Raw genomic sequence first — 25,601 nt, 5'->3', positions numbered from 1 at the left:
TTACACTTTGCACTTCCTTCAGGTACAGGACCTAAGAAAGACACCATCAACCCTGACATAGTGGCTATGGAGGAAGCTGTGATGGGCAAGTGGACATGGGGCCCTGAAGGAGCTGATGTTCAGCATCCAAGTGAATAAATAAATGAACGACTTATAAGTACACATTGACTCTTCCTTCCACATCCCTAGACAGTTTGCATGTTCACGTTGACCCGTCAACTTATAAAAATAACGTATTTTCATTAGGGAAGTGGGAGATCGCTTTGCACTTGGCTGTCGGGGGAAGGCTTCTGCCCTTCTCTGCTCTGGGATGAGAATGCAACAGCTTCTCCTACGGCCGTTTAACTTCCAGCACAGCCAAGGCAGCGCATAACAGAAATAAATGTAGAAACAGGGCAGCGGGCTGGGAGCTGATTTGCATTAGAACTTCCCTGAACACTTCAAATTTGCAATTTTCAGGATGCCCTGAGTTGATCTGCAGGAAAGTAATTTGACTCTAGTTTGCTACCCATTCAAACCTCAGGCATGTTTAAGCTATACCTTTTTTTTTCTCATCAGGATTCTAATGGTGTAATTTATTTTCTTCATTAGTTTTCACTCCTGAATTCTAGTTCAGATGCTGCTTGCTCTGCTATGGGAAGAGATGGAGCCACTGTAACTGTGGGTTTTGGCTTTGCGACTAATTAAATGAGTGGTCCTGGGAAACTGACAGTCTTTCTGATCATCGGGCTTTCTCATTTGTAAGAAGGAGGGTACCCTTCGATATCACTTTAGGATATGAGTTGATACACGTGTGGCAGATGCGTCCTTGGCTTGAGCAGACAGAGTCCCCAAGGGCCGATCACCTGTCCTCTGCCCACAGACCTCTTAGCCGCACCACGGGCTCTGTCCAGCCTCCTTCCTGCTGAAGTAGGCTCACTGGCAGGTGGAGAGCTTGTTTCTTAGGCCAGCTCCTTCCTAGAATTCCCAGCAGGACATGTGTGCGCACAGGTGAGTGTGTGTGTGTGTGTGTGTGTGTGTGTGTGTCCGTCCCCCTAGTGGTTGAGTCCTTCCCTTGGAAGCCAGTTGTCTTCCCCTGAGGACTGTCAGACACTGAGGCCAGCTCTTTGCCCACTCCAACATCCTGGCACTGCTTTCAGCCTGACATCTGGGGCACCTGGGCTCATTTTTGCCTTGGGCCCTGAGGTCAGCCTCATCTAGGGGGACCCCCTGACTCAGCAGGTATGTAGGGTCTGAACACCAAATGTGAGACAGGCTCAAATCTTTCCCGCAGGGTCCCCAGAACTCTGAGCATCAAGGTAGTGGCTGCACCTGGGCTTTGTCTCCAATATTCAGTGACAATCCTCAGTTGACCTCTAGGGGGCAGTACTGCCTGACTCTTCTGGCCACCTTGTCCCACGTGGCCCAGGCCCCCAGGGCTGAACACACGGGGCGCGGTGTGTTGAAGCTCAGAGCCACAGGACAACAGCTGTGATCACTGCCACTGCCACTGCCACTGCCGTGGTTAATGTTTCCCTGCTTCCCCCACAGGTCAGAAATGCCTTCCTCCGCCTGAGCCCGGGGGCCCCTCCTTCACAGGACTTCTGAGCGCTGAGCACCTAGAAATCTTGCCTGGCACTCGGCTTACTCTGGCATTTATTGCGGTTTTTCTTTTTAAGATACTTACCTCTACATTTAGTTTACGTTTCTGCAGGGAAGGAATGCATTTTCATTTCTCTTTGATCACCATCTCTGCCAGCCAGCAGCCCACCTCAACCGGCCAGACAGTAATTAGCTTGGCACTAAGTCCAAACAAGGTCTCAGTGTGTATTTGCTGACGATGGGGTGATGGTGGCAGGACTGGGATGCAGAAACCGCGAGACCCAGGCCTGCTGTGTGCCTGGTATTCCTGGGAACACCCAGGTATTCCTAAAATCCATGGCCCTCCCAGCCTGCCTCACTCCTCACCTTTATTCCTCACCCTCTGTTTCCTTCTCCACCAGAGACAGTGCTAATTACTATTTGCCTCGTTGCCCACAATTTGAAAAGGACATACTTTCCCCATGACCTCTTCAGCGGCTGAAGAATGAAAAGAGCGGTCAAACGTAGCAGTTAGGATTTGAACGCCCAGGAGGCGACCTGGCATCCTTTGCGAAAGCCTCTCCCCCTGGAGATGACCGCAGCTCTGAGGCAAGCATGTGGGCTTCGCCGGGTCACTGATGGTGCCTGACGCCCGAGGGGCCTGGGCAGCTGCTAATGAGAACGGGGGCCGGCGAGGGTGCTGGGCGCAGCACGTTGTCCTACACCTCTGAGCTGGGTCGTGGTTCCTTGGCCTTGCATTGTGTACTGTTTGTGATTTTCAAAACCCTCTCGGATGTCTGTTCCCGTTAGGCGTTCCCCAGCCTGTTGAGGCAGCCGGGACTTTTGTCGCTGAGCTGATGGTGGAGGGACCAGGACGGGAACGGGAGCCTCGTGGCACCGTCTGTGCTCCTTCTTCTTGGTTTCCCTGTCTGCTCAGAAATGGACGCTGTCCTCAGGGCAGGAGGGCACAGTGGCTGGTGCCCTGGGCACCCTAGCAGAGCCATGCCTGCGTCCCCGCCACCCACACGAGTGGCCGATCGCTTCATCATTTCACGGCTTCTGAGTTGGCTTCAAAGTGCAGCCTATGGAGAAGTCTGCACTCACCATGCTGGCTCTTCCCAGGGATTGCCACCCCCGCTGCGGGTGAACGGTCATCAACCAAGGCTTGTGTGTCAGTGGTCCCAGGGCCCCCTTCCTGGGCACTCAGTGATAGATGCAGGGACCCCCAGGTGGGCAGTGCCAGGGTCTGAGCCCAGGGGTCAGATTCACTGTACGATAAACCCCCAAGGGCCCCCTAAAGACTCCTGGGCTGACTTAGGCCCACGTGGAGGTCACTGAAACCCAGTGGAGCTCATGGCACTGAGGGCACCGTGTCTGTGCCCTCTCTGTGCCCTCTCCCCCATTCACAAGGTCACCTCTGACCCTTCATTCTCTGGCTGACCCTGTCTTCTAAGGGGGCAGTCTTCCACAGTGCCGAGTCAAGCCAGACACTCAGCTGAAAGTCTGGTCGTTTCCCCTGATGCAAAGAGAAAGAAGCTGCTTTATTAACAGCATAAATCCAAGAGTGGTTCCATCTTCAGACTTAACGCCTAAGCACTGAAGGCCCAAGTGTCCATAAAACGCTCTCAGGATGTGCCAGGAGCCCCTCTACCACCTGGAGCATCCTCTTGTAAACACCCACATGCCCACAAGTGGAAAGCGTTGTCTTAGAGGGAATGGTGTCAGCCTGAACCTGAGTTCCGCCGAATGCAAAATTCATGCCAAAGGATGGCGCAGGAAAGACAGTGTATTAATCCAGCTTATTCAAGGCTGCCCAGAAATGCTCGGGCGGCAGGAACAGCCCAGGAACATACTTCATGCTAATTAGAAATGTGTCTCAGGCCTCTGTCGGGAAGAGGCAGCAGGAGGCAGAGGGTTCAAAATTCCCTTTGGAGGCTGAAGAGTTGTGCCTGGCCCCAAGCCACAGTCTGCTGTGTTGGTCACATCCTAGGGTGTCCTCACCCGTCTGGACAGTTGGATCATGGCCCCCTAGGACACACACCAGTCTGTCCCTTGTGCTCCCTCCTACAGCCGCTCACGCATGGGCAGAAGCAGGATCTGTGTGGGGGTGTGGCTGGACAAGGAATCAGTGGCAGTGGGTCAACGGCAGTGGATCGGGGGGCTGGCTTCAAGATGTTATCTCCCCATTGGCTTTAGTTTCCTGATTCATCACAATGTTCTAAGCACTGAGTGAGTGAGCAGGTGCAGAGTTCCTAGAAAGGAGTGCTCAGGACACGGCAGCTTTGTCGCCACGACTCCTAAGAGAGTCCCCCCTGATTCCGCCTCCTGGTATTCACACCCATGTGCAATCCCCTCCCAGTGAGTGTGCCCGAGGCTACTGACTTGCTTTAAAACATTTTAAAAATATTTTTTTGGTAAGAGCAATTTTAAGTTCATAGCAAAACTGAGAGGAAGGTGCAGAATTCCATAGACATCCCCACCCCCACCACATGTACAGCCTCCCTGACTATCAACATCCCACACCAGAGGGGTGTATTTGTTACAACGATGAACCTACACTGACACGTCATTATCATCCAGAGTCCACAGAGTTCACTCTTGGTGGTGTACATTCTGTGGGTCTGGACAAACGTATAATGGCATGCATCCATCACTGTAGTAGCATACTGGGGTAGGTTCACTGCCCTAAAAATCCTCTGTGCTCCACCTATTCATCCTTCCCTTCCTCCTAACCCCTCACAACCCCTTCAGTGGGTCTTTTCACTGTCTCCATAGTTTTGCCTTTTCCCAGAATGTCATAGTTGAAATTACACAGTACGTAGACTTTCAGATTGGCTTCTTTCTCTTAGTAATATGAGTTTAAGCTTCCTCCATGTCTTTTCGTATCTTGATAGCTCATTTCTTTTTGGCATTGAGTAATATTTCATCGACTGGATACATCACAGTTTTTTTTTAATACATTCGCCTACTGAAGGATATCTTAGTTGTTTCCAAGTTTTGACAATTATGAATAAAGCTGCTATAAACATCGGTGTGCAGGTTTTTGTGTGGACATAAGTGTTCAGTTTCTCTGGATGAAAGCCAAGGAGTGTGAATGCTGGACTGTACAGCAAGAGTATGTTTATTTTTGTAAGAAATCTCCAAAGTGTCTTCCAAAGTGGCTGCACCATTTTGCATTCCCACCAGCAATGAACAAGAGTTCTTGTTGCTCCACATCCTCACCAGCATGTGGCGTTGTCAGTATTCTGGATTTTAGCCATTCTAATAGGTGTGTAATGGTATCTCGTGTTCTTCTGGTGACTTGATTTAATAAACAGAACACCACCATGGTGATGGAGTGCCCCTTTTGGGACTAGGTTACAAGAAACTGTGATTCTCATCTCGTTAGCTCTCTCTCTCTCTGGCCCTCTGCTTGATCGCTCTGTTCACCAGCTGCCATGTTGTGAGCTGCCCCAGAGAGGTCCATGTGGCAAGGAACAGGGGGATGGTCTCCAGGCAACAGTCAACAAGGAACTGAGGCCTTTAGTCCAGCAGCTTGAGAGGAACTGAATCCTACCACCAGTCACTCGAGTGAGCATGGAATCAGGGTCCACTCTTCAGCCAAGCTACAGACGAGTGCAGTCCCAGCTGACACCTTCACTGAAGCCTGGGAGAGACCCAGACCCAGAGGATCCAGCTAAGCCACAGGTGGATTTCTGACCCCCAGAAAATGTGAGACAGCAAATGTTTTTAAGGCAGTACATTTGGGGATAATTTGTTATGCAGCGGTAGATAACTGACACAGTCACCATTACAGTATGTTTATTATTTTAATTGTCCTAACCCAGGTTAATGATGTTAGCCGGGAGCACAACTAAATCACAGAGAAGGAGAACTTCTAGAATGCAGATTTGCATCCTCCATACTGACTTAGTACACCTGGGTTGAGCCCCAGAGGAGGCTGACGTGTAATCTCAACAGAACAACGTTGTTGTAGGTCACTGGCTAACTACTGCAATGAAGCAGGCAACTCTGAAAAAAATTCTGAGTTCTGGGCCTCACTGAAGAAGATTCTGATTCAGCAGACTAAGAACCAGGCCAGGGATCTGAATTTGAAGAAACAGCCTCAGGTGTTTCCGATGATTTTTCCGGCTTGGGAACTCCTGGGTTAGATGACGTTTGTATTATTTAGCTAATGCGCACATTTCCTGAAGTATCTGCCTGATATTAAAACAGTGGTTTTTATTCCTGACTACACATTATGATCCACTGGGGGAGCTTTTAAAAAAATACTTTACCTGGGCCCCACCCCAGACCAATTAAATCAGAATCTCCGGGGTTGGAGGGGTGGGTAGGCTCTGGCACTAATATTTTAAAAAACTCCCCAGTTGAATCTAATGTGAAGCCACAGTTGAGAACCTTCATGTGAAACCTTTAAAGAACACATGGAATTTACTCATCACCTGCATTTGGAGGCTGGTTTGATTACTGTCTGTTTAGTAGATCTAAGTTTTCGAGTGTGGCCTGATCCATGTAAACCACACTGGGTCTGTATCTCCCTTTGATCCAAAGGCTAGACTTCCATAAAGGTGGCTGAAAACCATCTTGCTTTAAAAAAGCTTGTTTTTGGCAGCTGTGTCCCATCAGTGGCTGATTCACTGGGCTTCTGAAAGAACTGAGCCCTCGGGTCTCTTCCACGTACACTGCTGTGAAACGGTCTCCTCTGCCAGGTGCTCTTGCTGGTGATCAGTCCTGATGGTTGTGACCAGGGATGCAGGAGCCTGGGTCCCGGAGAGCTGCTGGGGTGGCCCTTTAGGGCAGGCGGATAAAACAGACGTGACTGTTTCCACTGGGCTTAAGCCGCGCGTGCCTGGCCAGCAGAGCCCGGCTAGGTCTCAGGTCCACTCACTCCCTGGACCACACACCTCTGTGCGGGGCATGAACTGTTCAACCCCACATGGCAGGAGTGAGGCCCACATGAGCCACGTGGACTGGGGGTGGGGAAAGAGGGGCTCCCCAAAGGGAAATTGAGATGCTGTTCCCCAAAGATGGGGGCAGGGTGTTGGGGAGGCAGAAGAGTGCTGCCCTCAGACCCATAGTCCAGGCCCTGTGCTTTAGGGGGCCCTTCCTAGTCCTGCTTCAGGGCGGGATGTCCCACAGGGTGGAGGCCAAGGGATGGTGCCCATCCACGCCTGTGCCGTACCACACTGAGCCCAGCCCACCTTCGGGGCCCACGTGCGTCTCTTCCCTGGGCCTGACTCCTGCACCTCCAGCGTGTGTACCCTGAGCCTGTGGGCTGGGGTGTCCACTTGCATGCACGTGTGAGGCCCTTTGAGGTGTGGGGTGGGGCTAGGCTGAGCAGGGCAGGCTGGGTGCTGGCGGCCGAGGCACTGATGTGCAGGGCCGGGAGCTAGCTCTCCCCAGGCTGCCACATTCCAGAACAGAATACTAATGAGATCTGAGATGTGAAAATCAAATCTGGCTTTTCAGGTCAATGTGAAGGTGGATTTGCTAAGGCAGGGGCTAGAATGTGTTATCTGGTGGTTTGCTGGCTTGATTTCTAACTTTTAGATATTTGGATATGTGGTAGGCTGACTCCATCCGGACTCTAGGACTCGGGTATCACACACGTGATAGAAAGGCTTGGGCAAAACCAACACATGAGTCCAAAATATGTCCAACCAGAAAGAACCCAAGGGAGGGACATCTTGAGCCGGAGGTCAAGGTGGAGATGAGGAATCATGAAGACGGTGGGTAAGTTCTTGGCTAATTCGAGGTAGGCTGCCATCTCCTTTTATAAAACCTCCTGGAAGCAGCCTTGGCAACAGATTCTGCCAGAAACCTCCAGTTTCCTTCCTCCCTCAACCCCCCAGCTTCACTCCCTCGTGGAATCAGCCTGTACAAGAATTTAAGCCCTGATTTTCATGCCCCTTGGCTGGCAGCTCTGTTTCCTGTTAGGTGGAGGATATGCTTGTATGTTCTGTCATAGGGATGGACAGAAAGATCTGTCAACATGAACCACATTTCTCAATGACACCATTCCCCTATGTTCATTTTCAGCTAAGACTGAAACCAGAAGCACACCTCTCCTTTGGGCCTTAATGTGTAGGAAACTAGAAAAAGCACAAAGAACAGGGATCCCAGAAGGCTGTTTTGCTTTGTCTTAAAGTCATGCTTCCATCAAGGAGATGGATCTGCCAAAGTTATCTTAAGTAGCACAAGCACGAAAAGAAAACTGTAGTGAGAGGTTTGACATGAACTTGGCTTTGATAGGAAGCCCCTCCCTCCCCAACCAACTAAAAGGGTTCTGACTATGGGACCAGGGATGAAACCTGGAGGCTGACAGTTGGTAAGAACTTCGGGCACAAATGACAAGAAGGGAAATGTACAGAACAGTGAGGCAATGGGTGGTTACCATGTACACGTGGAACCCTCCTAGCACACTGGAAGTGAGGCTGGATACACAGAAGCTTTAAGAGTAGATCAGTTACCTGATGTGAGATGCCTCATGTTATCACCATGGTTATGACTTAGAGGGGCCAAACTGTAAACCCTCTGACATAGTTCTGCATATAAAACCTAAAATCTCCAGTTGGGCCCCCTCCACCGCCATCATCATGGAGCACTTCTGCACCCACGTTCTCTTGGTGGCTGTCCTTTCTCAGTCCCTGACAGGCTGATTCTGGTTTCTCCAGATTTGCCAGTGTTGGTGATGAGCTCCTAGAAGGTGGTACATGCCGCCCATCTTTGTGCATGAGCACACAGTCACTTGCTTTGGATGGAGGTGAAAATACTAGTATGGGTTAAAGGTGTGGAAACAAGTCATCTGGATGAGTAGGTCTGGGTGATGCTCCCATTCTGGGATCCTTGAGGAAGTGTTTCTTGCTTGGGGGGAGTGGCTCCAACTTGCACAGGCTGGGAATTCTACCCACTCCAGCTGGGTTCTTTCCCTTGTGGCAATAAGTATGTCTCCTAAGAGGTTATGTATGAGTTTGCTTCAGCTGCTATAACAAATGATCACAAACTTAGTAGCTACCAACAGTAGAAATTCATTGTCTCACAGTTCTGGTGGCCAGAAGGCAGAAATCAAGGTATTGGTAGGGCCACGCTCCCTCTGAAGGCTCTGGGGGAGAGTTCTTCCCTGTTCCTTCCCTTTTCTGGTGGCTTCTGGGGTTCCTTGTTTTGCAGAAGCATCACCCCAACTTTTGCCTTTGTCTTCACATGGCTGTGCTCCCTCCATGTCTCCCTGTGTATCCTTTTCTCTCCTAAGGAGACTCTCATTGGATTTGGGACCTACTCTAACCCATATTGTCTCTTCTTGACTCTTACCTGAATTACATTGGCAAAGACCCTGTTTCCAAATAAGGTCACGTTCTGAGATTCCACGTGGACGTGCATTTTGGGGAGGGGCACTAATCCACCCACTACAGGCGGTGAAGTGCCTTTAGGAAGAACTTTGCTGCATGCTTGTAGAGATGGCCATGGTCTCAGAGATGCTTGTGTCAACTCTAAGGCTGGAGCCCGTGGTGTGTAGGGTGGAGTCGGGGGAGATGTCAGGCAGACATTTGATTGCCTATCAACTACCTGCGAGGTGCTTACCTGGTATTTATGGCAATTAATCCTTAACACATTGGTTCCCAAAGTATGGTACCAAGACCAGTAGCATCAGGATCACCTGGGAACTTGTTAGAAATGCACATTTTCAGGCCACCTGAAACCTGGTGAATCAGAAACAGCTGGGGTGGGCCCAGAGCTCTGTGGTTTAACCCTCTGAGTCTTCAAGCTTGAGAAGCACTGCCTGAAAACATCCTGGATCCTTAAAACAACCCTAAGTGTTATCACCATATTGACGAAGAACCCTCAGGAAGAAGACATGACTCAGCTTTCCCACGTGGGAAGTGGCCTCGCAAAGCTGAAATGCACACCCAGGTCAGCCCAGCCTCAAACCCCTCAGAGTGTGCCATCTGCCCCACATCCAGCCTGCTTGCAAAGAAAATCCAGACTCTGTTTTTATTTCCAGCTGCTCCTAATACCCTCTCTTTCTGGCAAGGAAGTCCGCCCCTTCCCACTCTTGACACACTGTCTCCCAATCAAGGGGAACCTTTCCAGACTTGCTTTCTGAGTTTTGTTTGCGAACTAGTTACAGGTTTGAAGAGGTGATTTCAAAAGTGCCCAGCATCGGGGGAAGGTAATAGCTTAGAGGTAGAGTGCATGCTTAGCATGCACGGGGTCCTATGTTCAATCCCCAGCACCTCCATTAAAAGAAAAGTCAGAAAGAGAAAGGAAAATATCATATGATATCAGTATTATGTGAAGTCTAAAAAAAATGATGCCAATGAACTTATTTACAAAACAGAAACAGACTCACTGACATAGAAAACAAACTTATGGTTAGCGGGGGGAAAGGAGGTGTGAGGGATAAATTGGGAATTTGGGGTTTGTAGATACTAACTACTATATATAAAATAAATAAACAAGAAGGTCCAACTGTATAGCACAGGGGGCTATACTCAGTACCTTGCGATAGCTTATAATGAAAAAGAATATGAAAAGGAATATATATATGTATATATGTATAACTGAATCACTATGCTACACACAAGAAATTAACACAACATTGTAAACCGACTATAATTTAACTAAAAAATAAGTGCCCAGTGTAACTTTTTAGTTGCCTTTGCGAATAAGAAACAGTGCCAATGAGTCAATCTAGTGTGCAAATAGCAGTAAAGGCCCACTAACTGGCTCCTGGGCTCCAGTTTTGTAAGGGAAAATCAATGACAGTTCTGTTAGACCGTCATTTTAAAGGCAAAAGATGCTGGGCATCGGGGAGCGAGCGGGCTGCAGGATGGAGGCTGTGTTTCCCTGTTGCTCACTCTGGAAGGAAGTTAACAGAAGTGCTTAAACCTTTAACCTCCAGCATGTTAGCCACCAGGAGGAGGGCAGTTCATTAGCATAAGGTGACCCTGAAGGTCTGGCTTCTACCCTCCCGGAGACTCCGAGATCCACAAGGTGGCAGCAGCCGCTAAAGTATGACACACATTGTCCCTGCTGCTTTTGGAATTTCCAAGTTAAAAAAATTATCTGCAATCTGGAGAAGATCCTGAGAGATCATCTATTCTAGTCCTGCCCCTGTCCTTCCAGAACTGTCCACGTCGGAATCAACGTGAGCACACTGTTCATAAAGCTGCTAGGGAACGGAGCCCCTCAAATCTCTTGTTTAATCAATGGATTAATTTACTTACTTATTTCCCATCCCCCTGATTTTTTTTTCTCCCGATTTTTGATTTGAAATAAATTCAAACCTGTCCACAAGCAACCTGTTTGCTACTCACTCCGATCTGTTAATTATTAACACGTAGGTACATTTATCTCATTTCTTTCTTTCTCCCTTTTCTGGTTTAAACATTTGAAAGTAAGTTGCAGACATGCTGACGCTTCACCTCCCAGCAATTCAACTTGCGTCTCCTAATCATGAAGATGCCTTTCTACATAAGCACGTCATTATTACCCTCAAAAAGTTTAACACTGACACATTAACATTATGTAATATACAGTCCATATTTAACTAATCCCTTTAGTCCGAAGTATGTTCTTTGTAGGGATTTTCAATCCCCCTCCAGAATCCATTTGAGTCTTGCTTTGCATTTTTTGGTCTCTTCAGTAACTTTTTTTTTTCCCCTAGAGCTATCCTCCCTCTTTGGGGGAGGACTTCTTATAAGGATTTTGACTTAAAAAACAAACAAACAAAAAACAGTCCAGTTTGCTTGTTTTGCAGAATGCCCATCACTCTGGATCTGTCTGGTTGTTTCTATACGATTAGATTCAAGTTCAATATTTTGGCAAGAATGCTGGGTGATTTGGTGTCCCTCCTGTTGCATCACTGCAGCCCGTACATGGTATCATGTCGTCCTGTTAATGGCAATCCTAAGCTGAACTCCTGGCAAAGGTACTACACTGTGTGCACAGCACCCTTCCTGTGACTCCGGCAGCCCTGAGCTGCAGACTGACTTTCTACAGTCTGCTCTCTCCCACAGTGTCGGGTGATGTTCTGATGTTGTCAGTCACATCAGGACCTTCCTTTGCTTACCCTTCGCCCCACGGCTTCCCAGCACGGCCAGAGTAAATTCCAGACTTCTTGCCATGACCTTCATAACCCAGCACGATCTGGCCCCTGCCTACCTTCTGACCTGGTTTTGCACCACTCTCCTCCTTGCTCACTGTGCTCCAGCTGCCTGGCCGTCTTTCTGCATCTGTGCACCCTTGGTTCCCTCTGCCCTAGGTGCTCTGGCAGGGCTGGCTCCTTGTCACTCAGGTTTCAGTTCAGATATCACATTTCCATACCTATCTTATTTTTCTCCTTCTTTTTGTCTATGAAGCACTGACTACCATCTGAAATTATCTCTTTATTTATTCATTCACTGACTAGTTTATTGTTTGTTCCATCCTCCAGACCCACAAGCCCCATGAAGGCCAACATCTGGGTTGTTTTGTTCACCACAGCCTTGCCACCACAGAATAAAGCTTGGTGCATAGTAAGTGCTCAGTTAATGTGTGTGAATGAATGAATGAAAGAGGTCAACTTGATGCCATGTTGGGGCATGGTTTTAGATTCTGAGATGGTAATAAAAGAAGATACAGTTTCTGCCTACAGGTGGCTCCTGGTTTGGTGCAGACAACTTACATTTAAAAAGACAGCTGGAACTATTTACAATAGCCAAGACGTGGAAGCAACCTAAATGTCCATCGATAGACGATTGGATACAGAAGTTGTGGTATATGTATATATACAATGGAATACTACTCAGCCATAAAAAAGAATAAAATAATGCCTTTTGCAGCAACATGGATGGACCTGGAGTTTGTCATACTAAGTGAAGTAAGCCAGAAAGAGAAAAAAAATACCATATGATATCATTCACATGTGGAATCTTAAAAATGACACAAATGAACATATTTACAAAACAGAAACAGACTCACAGACATACAGAACAAACTTATGGTTACCAAAGGGGAAAGGGGAGGGTGGAAGGATAAATTGGGAGTTTGGGACTTGCAGATACACACTACTAAATATAAAACAGATAAATAGCAAAGGCCTACTGGGAGCTATAGTCAATATCTTGTAATAACCTATAATGAAAAAGACTATGAAAAGGAATACACACACACACACACACACACACATAACTGAATCACTATGCTGTACACCAGAAAAACACAACACTGTAAACCAACTATACTTCAATTAAAAAAAAAGGCAGCTGAGTGCCATCTGGTCAGTGCTGTGTGCTCTAGGTGTACAGAGAAGAGGGTGGCTCATTATCCTCTGAGGGAGGGAAGGTTTCCAAGAGTAGTGACTGCAGAGCTCACTGGTGTGCTTGTGACACAGATTTTCCCTGAGGGTACTGAGGGGGGACCCACTGGAGCAGGGTCCTGGGAGCACAAGATCCAAATTCCGGGTCCAGCTGTGTGACTGCCGACCAGACACGTAACCCCCTGGGCCTGTGTTCTTGCCCTTGTAAAGGGGTTTGTACTTGGGAATGTGTAGGTCCCTTTGGCTCCAATATTATCTGAGACCAAGTTCTACTCTTTGTGAGCAGCTGCCCCTAAGTAGACCTCTTCCCTTTTAGGCCTCACTTGCCTCAGCTTTAAAATGGGACTGAAAACACTTGCCTCAAATAATTGCTGTGAGGAGTGAGGGCATGATGAACCCCAAATAAGGGGCTGCTCTTACTCAGGGGCAGTTCTCCTGAAATAAAGGAATCTCAGATTGTCTGAGTCTTCAGAATTTTATTTCCACCACTGCCCCAGGGAGAAAAACTAGCATTTTAGTCATTAAAGACCAGATGGCAGAGAAACCTTTTAGGTTACCGTTTCCAGAAGCTCCATGGTTCAGTTAGCAAACCCGTGCCCTGCAGAAATGAAGACCAATGATGCCACGTGCAATGAATGCATCTGGTGCCCTCACCTCTGCAGCCCCTGCCTGCCCCGGGCACGGCTGCCCACCTGCTTCAGAGACAAGGAGCAGAAACAAGGCTTGAATCTGTCACATGTCACCACGGCAACTTCTGGGGGTTGGGGAAGAAGACCCAAATTCCAGGTCCAGCGTCAAGGGGGTGCTGGGGGCCTATGGATATGGCTAATGGGGATGGCAGAGAGGTCTGGGGCAGGTGTGGGAGGGCCTGGGTGGGGAATGGAGTGGCAACTTCTCTCTCTCTCTTTTTCTATTTTTATGGAGACTTAATTCACACAGTATAAAATCCACTCTTTTAAAGTGTACAGTTCAATAGTTTTTAGTGTGTTCAAAAGTGAGGAAACCATCACCATAACTTAATTCCAGAACATTTTCATCACCCCAAACAGAAACCCTGTACCTGTTAGCAGTCACTCTCCATTCCCATGCACCCCTCCATGGATTTCCCTATTCTGGGCATTTCATACATGTGGAATCATGTAATATTTGCCTTTCTGTGCCTGGCCTCTTTCACTTGGCATGACGTTTCTAGATTTCACCCATATTGTAGCATGTTCAGTATCTTATTTCTTTTTTAGGGTTGAATAATATTCCCTTGTATGGGTATACCACACTTTGTTTATCCATTCATCCACTGATGACCATTTGGGTTGTTTCTGCTTTTTGGCTCTTGGGAATAATGCTGCTATGAACACTCATGGAGTGTGAACACATTTTCATTTCTCTTGGGTATATACCCAGGAGTGGAATGCTCAGGTTCTTTCCCTTTCTTTCTCTGCCCCCCCCCCCCAGTATTCTCACGTTGTAGCCCCAGTACTTAAAGGGCATGGGGTATAAGGGGGCATTTGGACCCTCTGACCATCGAGGGCTGCTTTTATGGCTAGAGAGTTCTGTATGCAGAGGAAAGCCACACTGCCAGCAAATATCCATTTCCTGTTTCACGCTGGCACACAACTTTATTTCCCTGCCTCTCCGAGGTTAGATTTAGCCCTGTGGTTTGGCTCCAGCTGGTGACGAAGCCCATTTCCAGGCCTGGCACAGCTCTCTCCGCCTCTCCCCTCCTCTGTCTGTGAGTGAGCACAGAGGACCCGGGGGGATTCCGCCCTAAGGTGTGCCAAGCCACTCCACAGAAGGGGCCCACATCCCTGAATGTGGAGCAGGGTCCCCTGGCAGCCCCCACTAATTTGTCATGTGAGCAAGGAATAAGCCTTTATTGCCTGACTTGCTGGCATCTGCTAAGGTGACCAGCTGTCCTGGTGTGGCTGGGACTGAGGGGTTTCCTGGGATTCGAGACTTTCACTTCTGAACCTGGACACTCAGGCAAACTGACACTCTCACCCAGTCTCTGATCAGGGACTCAGGCTGAACAACACCCTCTTTGGCCTATCGGGGAAGAATGCCTTGTCTGTCTCAGGTAAAGTCTGGGAGTGTTGAGGCATACCTAGGAGATATTTGCTATCCCTGGACCAGGGTTTGGGATCCCATCTGCACCCTCCCAGTGGTGGAGTTAGCCCTTCTTAGGATGTGCTGGGAATAAAGGTGCAGGGTGTGTGAGGTCAGTGCGTCCTCTGCTGGGGCTGATAGGCGGTGGCCCCTTAGACGTGGCACATGAGATTTCTGGTAAGCAGGGAGGAGGCTGATCAACATTTGGAAGATGAATCAGGAAATATAAGACAGGGGTGAACAGGGTGGACAGCATGTCAGCTAGAGGGGTGGGGAGGAGAGCAGGCAGATGTGGATGGAGGGCTGGAAGCAGGTGCACAGAGAGGGATGAGTCCAGACCTATGTCTGCAAACGTGCCCCACCTGCCCCTTGGCACACCTGTGAGGCTGGGGCTGTGCTCGCCTTCATGCTGTGTATGTGTCTGAGACTTTTGCTTTGTCCCTGCTGTGGCTTCTGGATTCAGTTTTGTTTCTAACATCTGAGGTCTTCCAATGACCAATCCCTTCCAAGGCCCTGAGGGTACCCTTGCTGGCTGCTTGTCATCACGTGGTCACAGATCAGTGGGAACACACCAAGATGGCAGGCATGACACCCCTGTGTGTGTGGTGTGCAATGCTGCGTCCCTGGTCTCAGCTTCCATCCACCACCCAGGCCATCTTCTCATCAGTGCCTACTTCTGGCCGTCGGAGAGCCCAGAGAGCAGGCGGACCAGGACTAGCCATCACCAGCATGGAAAACAATCTCAAGTGTCTCTGTTCCTAAGTCAGTGGTACCGTCATTGGGAAAGAAGGGTAGCTTCTTACTTGGCTCTGCTGTAAGTCGTCAGAAAATGAGAACCAAAGCTCTCACTAAGGTCCTCCAGTGATGGAGACAGACTCTCTCCCTGGTCATTCACCATTAAAAGTGAATAAGGCTATCAGCAGAGTCAGATATTAGGCTTGAGTCCCTTTCTCTAAGTGTTAAAAAAAATTTTTTTTTCTGGGTCATGAAAAATAAATGCCTGTTTCTCTTCAATCAAGTCAGCACAAGGGACCTACGAGGGAGAGAGTTGCTGCTCTCGTGATGGAGGATTTGCTGAATTTTCTGCAGCTGAATATTTCCAAGGTTATTGCCACACAAGTGGCTGGAGAAGAAGCTGCAGCTGGTAATACGACGCAGGGTTCTGTTGGAGGGCCCGCTTCTCAGTGGTATGGGCTGGTGGGGAAAGGGGGCAGGCCTGGAAGGGGATCTGGAGTAGAGGGGCCACCATAGTGCTGATTACTACCAGATTTGTGCCTGCAGTTGTGTTAAATGCTTTCTTTTGTATGCTTTCCTGGCAACCCTGTGGGGCATCTTACAAAGAAGGAAACAAAGACTCAGAAAATTAAGTATCTTGCCCCCAAATACAGACCTAATTCCTGGCTTTGGAACTAACCGCTATCCTAGTCTGCCTCCTGGCTGTGGGGTATTGGGTTGCATGAAAAGAAACTTCTTAGAAGCCGTCCAGTGGGGAAGAACAAAGCTGGGCTTAGCTTGGTTTGGGACGGGGACAGAGATAAGAGAAAGAGCCTGGAGGATGGGGCCAGCCATAGACATGGACACAGGCACAGGGGGCTGGGCTCTGTCCTGAGCATTCATTATGCTGGGGCCCCAGCCAATGATGGGGCAATGGAGTCAGTGGAGAGGAATAGAATGGGGAAGGAAGGGTGTCTGAGCACCAGCTAATCGAGTTCAGATCTGGGATTCCTTCCCAGTGGGGACTGGGAATGCTAATCAGGAAACCAAGAGAGAAACTTGCTTGAATAGACTTGTCAACAGGACAGGGCTTATTAAAGCTGGAAATCCTGGCTCCATGAAATGCCAGGCCTCCACCTTGGCTCCCTAGACAATGGGTCTATGACTGTATGATTTGTTCCAGATGATGTCCAATTATACCCCCCTGCCCTGATAAAGTCAGGCAGGGGCTAAGTGGCTGAAGACAGGGTTGGTTTTCTTCCCAATGTATGTCAGCCAGGATTCCTGACCTTTGGCTAGCTCTGCAGGACCTGCCTCAGATACTCCGCCATAATCAAGCTCACACTCCGTCTTCTGTGTGGGGCCCACATTCAGACTGTGAACTTGGATCCAAAATAATGACTGGAGACTGAGCTGACTCTGATGCATGTTAACTTTGTGACCTTGGGTAAGTCACTCTCTTGTCAGGCTTACTTACAGGAAATCAACAAGCTGATTCTAAAATGCACATGGAAAAGCAAAGGGCCTGGAATAGCCAAGACAATTTTGAAAAACAAAACACTCAAAAAGAAATTTGGAGGACTCCCACCACCTGATTTTGAGACATACTATAAAACCAGAGTAATCAGGACCATGTGGTATTGGAAAAAGGATAGACACATAGATCAACGGAATAGAATACACTCCAGAAACAGACCACACAGATATGGTCAATTGCTTTTGACAAACATGTCAAGACAGTTCTATGGAGAAAAGATAGTCTTTTCAACAAATTATACAGGAAAAACTGGGTATCTATATGCCAAAAAAATAAACTGAACCATATGCAGAAATTAACTCAAAATTAACCATAGACCTAAATGTAAAACCTGAAACTATAAAATTTATAGATGAAAACATAGGAGAAAATCTTTGTGACCTCGGGTTAGGCAAAGACTTTTTATATGGGACATAAAAAGCATGAACCATAGAAGAAGAAATTGATAAATTAGATTCCATCAGAATTTAAAACTTATGCTCTTCAAAAGATATTCTTTTTTATGTAAGTGAAAAGACAAGACAGGCTTGGAGAAAATACTTGCAAACACATGTCTGATAAAGGACTAGGATTCTGGTATTAACTTTGTGAATAAAGAACTGGAATAAAGAACTCTCATAATTCAAAATAAGAAAGCAAATAACCCAGTTTTTAAAAACTGGGCAAAAAGATTTGAGCAGATAATTTCACCAAAGAAAACATACAGATAGAAAATGAGCACATGAAATTATGTTCAGCATTAGTGGTTACTAGGAAAATGCAAATTAAAATCACAATCAGATGCCACTCCATACCTATTAGAATGGCTGACCACCCCTAGTCCCAGCCAATCTGACCAGTGTTGGCAACGATGTGGAACTGGTGCTCATAAGCTTCTCTTGGGAACGTGAAGTGGAATAATCACTTTGGAAACTAGTTCGGCAATTTCTTACAAAGTTAAATACACTTGTTTTTACAACCCAGCTAGGTATTTATCCAAGAGAAACGAAAATATTCACCCACGCAAAAATCTCTTTGCAAATGTTTATAGTAACTTTAGTAAATAACCATCCCACACTGGAAACGACCCAATTGTCTATCCACTGGTGAAGGACTGAAAGAAATGCAGTGAATCGATACAATGGAATTCTGCTCATCAGTGAATATGAACAAACTGCTAGGTCCATGCAACAACATGAATACGTCTCCGGTGTACGCTGCTCAGTGAAAGAAGCCAGTCACAAAAGGCTATGTACACATACTGTGTGAGTCCATGTCTGCGGCGTTCTAGAGCAGGTACAACTACAGGTGCAGCAAATGGATCAGTGGTTGCCAGGCACTGGGCGTGAAGGGAGGGGACTGACCACAGAGAAGCATGAGGGAACTTTGTGGGGTTATGGCAGTGTTCCATATCTGGATTACAGGGGGTGGTTGTTGACGGTGTGCATTTGCCAAAATTCATAGAACTATATTTGAAAAAGTTTGAATTCTACTGTGTATAAAAAAAAACCTAACAAAAAATGAACACTTTTCTTGAAGTTGTAGTTTCTGTCGATGGAAAAGAGTCAAGTAGCTGCGACTCCATGGGGTCTAATGTACGAGGTGGTAAATCCCACGGGGGTAGTGGAAGCAGTAAGGCTTACGTGAACTCACGTAGGTGAGATCCTCTGCAGCCCAGAGTGAAGGAAGGGCGATGCCGGCAGAACCACGTGGCGGGAAGGGAACTCTCTGCTCATCAGAGTGGGAGGGGAATGCTGTCCAGGCCGCCAGTTTCCCCTGAACTGAGCCTGGTCATGCAGACACATCTTCGAGTCCTTTCTCCGAAGCCAGGTCCCTCTCTTGGAGGTGACCTGCTCTCACTGGAGCGGAGGCGTGAGTGTCTTCTGGACAACACCGTTGTCACCGTGTGTCACCCTCCAAGCTTCACATGTCAGTGCCCTTTTGTTCGCCAGCTGCCTCGGCTGCCAGTGGCATCACACAGATGTTTCCTCTGAGCTGACAAGTAAAAAGCCAGTAATTCTCCGTCAGGCCAAGGCTATTCTCTCAGCAAAGCACTGAATGGTCATTTCAAAGGGGTAAAGAATAGGAACGGTCCTTACAGCTCCCCTGACAGGAGGGATTTAAGAGCACAGAAGGGTATTATTGGGCTGTCCCATTACTGGATGAACATTCAGTGACAGGTATTACATGGTTAGAGATAAAATCCCTAATACCTTCGTGCTTTACCTCCTAGCGGATTTGATTCTTCCACTGCAGACAAAATCCCTGTCGGGCACTGTTTCCTTTCATGAGGGTAGGCAGTGGCAGAGAGTTCACTTTTGTCTTCAGAAAAATAGGCCCATTTTTGAAAGACTTTCTTCAACATTGATAAAGAAGAAAGCTCCTTTATCTCCCTTGAAGTCCTTTTCTGCTTCGAGCTCAAGTTAGCTGGATTTGGCACGTTCTCTGACCCCCACACAAACCTGGCTGGTTCCCGAAGAGTCTTGAACAGAGACTTAATATAAGGCAAAGAACGGACACAACCCTGAAAGCTCTCCTCATCTCTAAGGAGTCTTTCTTTCTAGACTCAGAAAAGTATCTGATGGATGTGGTCTCAGGGAACAGAAATCTCTGTTTTGGGAGATCATCTATTTTATAGTATTTTACGGAAACACTGAGGAAGAGAAGGTATTTGCTCATTGCTTTTCTTTTCTTTTCTGTGGCTTCTGTTAGTTTTCTATAAGGGGCCCAGGACCTGAACTGATGTCTTCTAGTTTTTACTCCACCAATCTGGAAGTTTCTCAAGGGTCTGAGGTTTATTTATATCTGTATTTCCAGCATGTAGGAAATAGTCCAGTGTTTGAAATGTAGCAGGGAGCAGGAAGGAGATTACTATTTTATTGAGCATCTACTATATACTTGGCTCTATGCTTTATGAGCATGTGTTTATAGATATAAGTGCACTGGTTAGCTATTACAACAGTAATGCTGTGTAACAAACCATCCCAAAGCTCAGTAGCTTAAAAAAGAATCAATTGCTTATTATTCTTCATATTGTCCAGGGTTTGGTTGATCTAAGTTGAATGGGGCTGGGCTTGGTTAGGTGGTTCTTCTAATTGTAGGTCCATGAGTTAATCAGGGCAGCTCTGTTTCAGGCTCTAGTCATTGGGGTGGCTCTGCTCCATGTGTATCTCATCCTCCTAGGACCAAGAGTCTAGCTAAGGTGTGCTCTTCTCTTGGCTATGACAGAGGGACCAGGGACCAAGTGGAAACACACAAGACCTCCATGGCCTATGCTAGGAACTGTCCTGTTCACCTCATTCAATCTGTCAAATCAAGTGACATGGCCAAACCCAAAGTCAAGGGATGCAGAAGGAGTGGTGGGCTTCAAACTCACATGGCAAAGCATGAGGGAGAAATGGAGACTGAAGCCAATGATGCAATTCACAATAGTGTTTAATCCTGACAGCAACTCTACATGCTAGATATGGTATTCTTCCCCTCTGCTGATGGGAAGACTGAGGGAGATTGGGGCCAGATCCATGTTCCAAAGCTTGCTGTCTTTCCGGCATGCCATGGTCTCTCTGCCTGGTGTTTCTTGGCACTCAATAAATAAATGTTGCATGTGGGTTAATAAATAAAAAGCCACTAGTCCAGCTGAAAGTTAAAGTAATTGAGCCGAGGACATCTTTTATGGAACTGAATTTCCGTCTGTCTGTGGTTTCCATTGTGTACTTATCCTGGTTCTCTGTCATTCCCACATCCTGGTATTGTTCAGAGTCTAACCATCTGGGCTGTGTTAGACCCTCAGTCACACCCTGTTCTGTCTGGAGCAGTCAGACAAGAAGGCACACAGACTAGTGGCCCCCTCCGTCCACTTTTTTTTTTTTGTCAAAATGACTCTGTTTTCTAGAGGACCCAGTACGGCAATTTCAAGCCTGCTCTGGATGGGTTTCTTAATCTAAATGGATTATGCCGACAAAAAGGAATATAGGTTAGCTGCCAAATGCCTCAGTCACTGCACTGAACTAGGCTGGTCAGAACTAGGCTGTCAACACTGACTCAGCATCTCCCGGTGGCTGCTGGTGGCTGTCTCACTGAAGAGCTTGTCAGGGTCCAGGGAGGAGATTTTGGAGAGAGACAGAGCCAGCCGGCTGAGGCAGCACTGGTGACTCAGGAGGTGACGTTCTCCTCTCTGAGTCCTGGAGGAGCTCCGTGGAGTGCCCTGTGGGAGTCCGTGTCTTGCCAGATGCAGACATTGTGTTTTTCCTGTCAGCGACGTTGTTTCCCTGCCTCCATGGGTCACCAATGGGCTGCTCTCAGTGTAGATGCCCACAGAAGAGTGAACTGAAGCAAATGGTCCACATGACAGCACTTAAGGCTCACATCACAGCTCAGCCCTGTGGGAGAGAAGCATCTGGAAGTTGGAAGATGGAGGCACCTTGCAGGGTGCCCTGTCTGGGGACTTGCCGCGTGTACCACTACAGCTGTTGCCGAGACTTTGAACTGCCACTTCTGACATCCTGACTAGATCCTAGGCAAGCCACCATGTCCCACCTCTTCTGACCTGCTCCGAATTCCTGTGAATGCAGTTCCTGCGGTGTCTCTGAGGCAGCTAAGTGGAGGCTGTGTTTCTCATGAGGGGAATGGTGGAGACGTCATTTCACAGATGAGCAAAAGGCGTGTTTCTTGAGGGATGAAATGTGGTTTGGGAAAAACTTCTGAGAGACTTTGAAAAAGCTGGCGGATGAGTGGGGCTATTGTAATGTCAGTCATCTTTATATACTTGTTCCTCACCATTGCTCGTAATAATCCCTCAGAAGCTGAGAATGAAATTGGTTTCTCGGTGATTTCTCTTTCACCCCGTATAGTTCCTATAGGATTATTTGCAAGTCCTCAAATCTTTGTCAGAGATCATTGGCGAGGTGCTTCTGGAGGAGGCGTTGTGCTTCTAGGAGCTGGCTTTTTGGAATGCAGGAAGGGGATGAGGAAGAAAAGAGGGAGGGATGAAAGGAAACAGCACTTTTTGAGCACGGACCAGATATTTGACACCTTCATGTCGATTACCCCATTTTGTTCCTCCCACAAACCTTTGGGGCGGCTACTTGGATTCCCATTTCACACAGGAGGAAGCTGAGATCACGTAAGTGGAGCTAGCCAATAATCTGGAAAAATAACAAGAGCAGGGATTCAAATCCAAGTCTTTCTGAATCCAAACCTGGCCCATGCTTGCTCCCATGTACAGAACACCTGTCCTCCTGACCAGGCTCCCCAGACAATGTTTTTCTTTCTTCCTTCAGTCATTGAAACAGCCACAGCATGGCTGCATCTTCTTCTGGACAAACGGCTGTGACTTTCTCTCCATCTCATCTTTGCTTTTCAATATTCTACTCCCCAGATTTCTCCTGGAGTTAGATTTGGGCTTAAATACAGGAAAAATAATGATTTCTCACAGCAGGTGGCCAAAGGACATTCTTAACTAGCATCTTCCCAGCTCCTCAGATGGTTCCTTTGGCTGCTCTCGGCCCTTTATTAGCAAAATCTAAATGATGCTGTACAGCTCATGTGCTGAAACGGGGCCACACACAGCAATTTAACCCATACAGTGGAGCACCTGACCTTGGAGAGCCTTCTACCTGGGGCAGCATGGGTCCTGAAATACAGGACACAGGTGGGCAACCAAAAGAAAGATGTACAAATGCACTTGGTAAATAAAACCTTTACACCGTGTTCAGGTGAACTCAGTGGAGTTTATTCTGGAAATAAGATCCCAAAGCTGGCCATTTATAGCTTCTTGTTTGAGGGAAGTATAACAAGACAAAGCAAAGATATTTCATTAGAGAGCACAGATTTAATTCCATTTGCAAACTGACCTTCTATCTGGCTTATTTTTCCACACACCCCATGTCTGACATCTACTCCTACTGGTTTTCTCCTCCCAGCTTTTTCCATAGTAAGAGTGCACAGAGGTCTCATTCCCGTGCTCTCAGTGACAGCCCAGGTGGCCCCCAGTATCTCCAGCCCTTCTCCAGTGGGTAACCTCCATGGTGAGCACCTCAAGTTCTACTGTCCTGTATGGATGCCAGCTCTGCCTCTTCCTCCCTCCGCACTGAGCATCACTGCTGTCTTCCTCTGCCCAGTTTTCCATTTTCCCCATCTTCCTTCCACTACTCCATCCTTGTTTTAGTAGGATACTTGACCTGGGGGGAGGCTGGTGTTGTTTTATAAGCAACTGTGGGTGTGAGGTTGACTCTGTCAACGGGGAATGGAAGACCTGGAGGTGGTGGGATGGGGTGGGTATGAAGGGACAGAATTGGACATCATTCATGATGCTAGGGTAATAGCCAAGGAAAGGATAGTGCCAGTGCTAAGCTAGGATGCTGGTGCTGGCAATGAAAAGGAGAGCAGAGCTGCTGATGCAGAGTCCCTCTCCCTCTGGGATTCCTAAGCCCCTAGATGTTAGAAGGGAGCCCTAGCCTTTACACTAAGGGCACGAAGATTTTGGCTTTTGTATAAAGCTGCCAGCTGCCTTGGAGAGGATTCACAGATGAGAGCTGTATAATTCCAGGCTATGATGTGGGTAATGGCTAGTCTTGTATGAAACTGAACTCCTAGGAAAGAGGTTTTGGCCTCAGAGAAAGGAAGTAGAGAAAATAACCTGAATTATTATAAATGAAAGAAGCGATCTCAGACTTAGATTAAGAAAATGGGACAAGGAGGGATGATGATGACTCTTCAAAAGAGGGAATGGAAAGGCGGAGGGGCTATGTGCGTCAGTGGAGCACACTATTTATCTGTCTGTTTTAGTTGACACTGGACTTACTCTTAGGAAAGAAAATATTTCATTAGGAAAACATCTTGCTTGGTATAGAAGATGAGAGAATGAGGGCATACTTCAGCAAGAGTCAAGAGACACATTTCTCTGCATTATAAATAAATAGCAATTTGGTGATGGGGGAGGCCGTGGGGGAGAAGAGAGGAACAGAGAAACGAGAGGAGAGGAGAGAGGTGAGAAGAGATAGGAGGATCGGGGCATTCTGGTAGGTTCTCAGGCTTTTAAGATTGGAGATGATGTTAATTGGAAATGATTTATATTTCTGTGACATGCGCCCCCTTTCCCAACACCTATGGAAAGTCTGTTACTTCCAATGGGAAGTCCTTGTTTGTTTGTTTGTTTGTTTGTTTGTTTTAATCCACAAAAACCACCAATGTGCTGGGTCCCTTGCTCTGGCTGATGCTGTAGGGGGTGGGGGGCTGCATGCAAGGATAAGCGAGGTTATCCATCTGCTGACCTGAGTCAGCTACAGGAACTTGAAACTGGAAGGGACCCTGTGATGATATACTTCTCAGGAACATCCAGAAATCTCGTGGGGGAAGATGCTGGATTTCTACAGGTGAAGGACTGAAGTTCTAGCTGGTCATATCCTTAAGGGCAGGGAGACCCCAGCTGGTTGCTGGATTACCTATCTTGGCTTTTCTGTTTTTATTTGGGGTCCATCTTGCCTGAATATGGTACACAAATTTGGAATGATGACTACTGGGTGCAGTGAGCTCTGACCAGCTCAGATGTGAAACTTGGGAATCTTGGGGTTAGTAGGGGAAGCCCAAATTTTGGATTTGATCTCTGTGGGTAAGTGTGTCAGGAGCCAGGAACAGCAGGAGATACAGCTGGCTAGAGCCAAGGTCTTGGGTCTTTCTTCCAGCTGTGATCAGGATGGCTTTCTTGAGATTCCTCCAAACTGTCTCATTCCAAAATGCATAAGCTATACCCTGAATCAGTGCTGCTCAATTTTTAATGCACCTCAGAGCTACCTGAATGGCTCACTAAAATGGTTTGCTGAGCCCCAACCTCAGATCAGGGAGTGGACAATTTGCATTTCTCACAAATTCTCAGATGCTGCTGCTGCTGGTCTGGGACTCCCACTTTGAGAACTGCTGTCCTTGGCCAGCAGTTCTCAAACCTGAAAGTGCATGGAATCATCTGGAAAGCTTGTTAAAACGCAGGTTCTGATTCAGTAGTTCTGGGATGGTGCCCGAGAATGTGCATACCGACCAACTCCCGGGGGATACTGATGCTGTTCAGGGAAGGGCCCCTCTGTGAGCAGCACTGCCCCCCGCATGCTGCTTTCAGCCTCTGACTGGCTGAAGGTCAAGTGTCCCTGTCCGCCTAGGAATAAATACCTCCATCCCCTGCCCCATGGACTCCACCCCATGTCCCTGCTCAGAGCTGAGCTGCCCAATCAGCTGCGGGAACCCTTGCTCATCCCAACCGTGGTGCAAGAGGGACAGTTAAGCCTTGTCAGGCTCCAGCCTTGCTGGCTGCTGCAGAGCTGTGGCCAGACGTCTGTGCCCTCTTGCTCCCCAGGGCCTGCTCTGCCCTCGCCAGGCCGGCGGTGGCCGCCTCAAGTGCCAGCTGTTCCTTTGCCCTTGAAA

Source organism: Camelus ferus, chromosome 27, assembly GCF_009834535.1.
Source record: "Camelus ferus isolate YT-003-E chromosome 27, BCGSAC_Cfer_1.0, whole genome shotgun sequence".
Classification (NCBI taxonomy): domain Eukaryota; kingdom Metazoa; phylum Chordata; class Mammalia; order Artiodactyla; family Camelidae; genus Camelus; species Camelus ferus.
Note: the sequence above shows the minus strand (reverse complement) of the source record.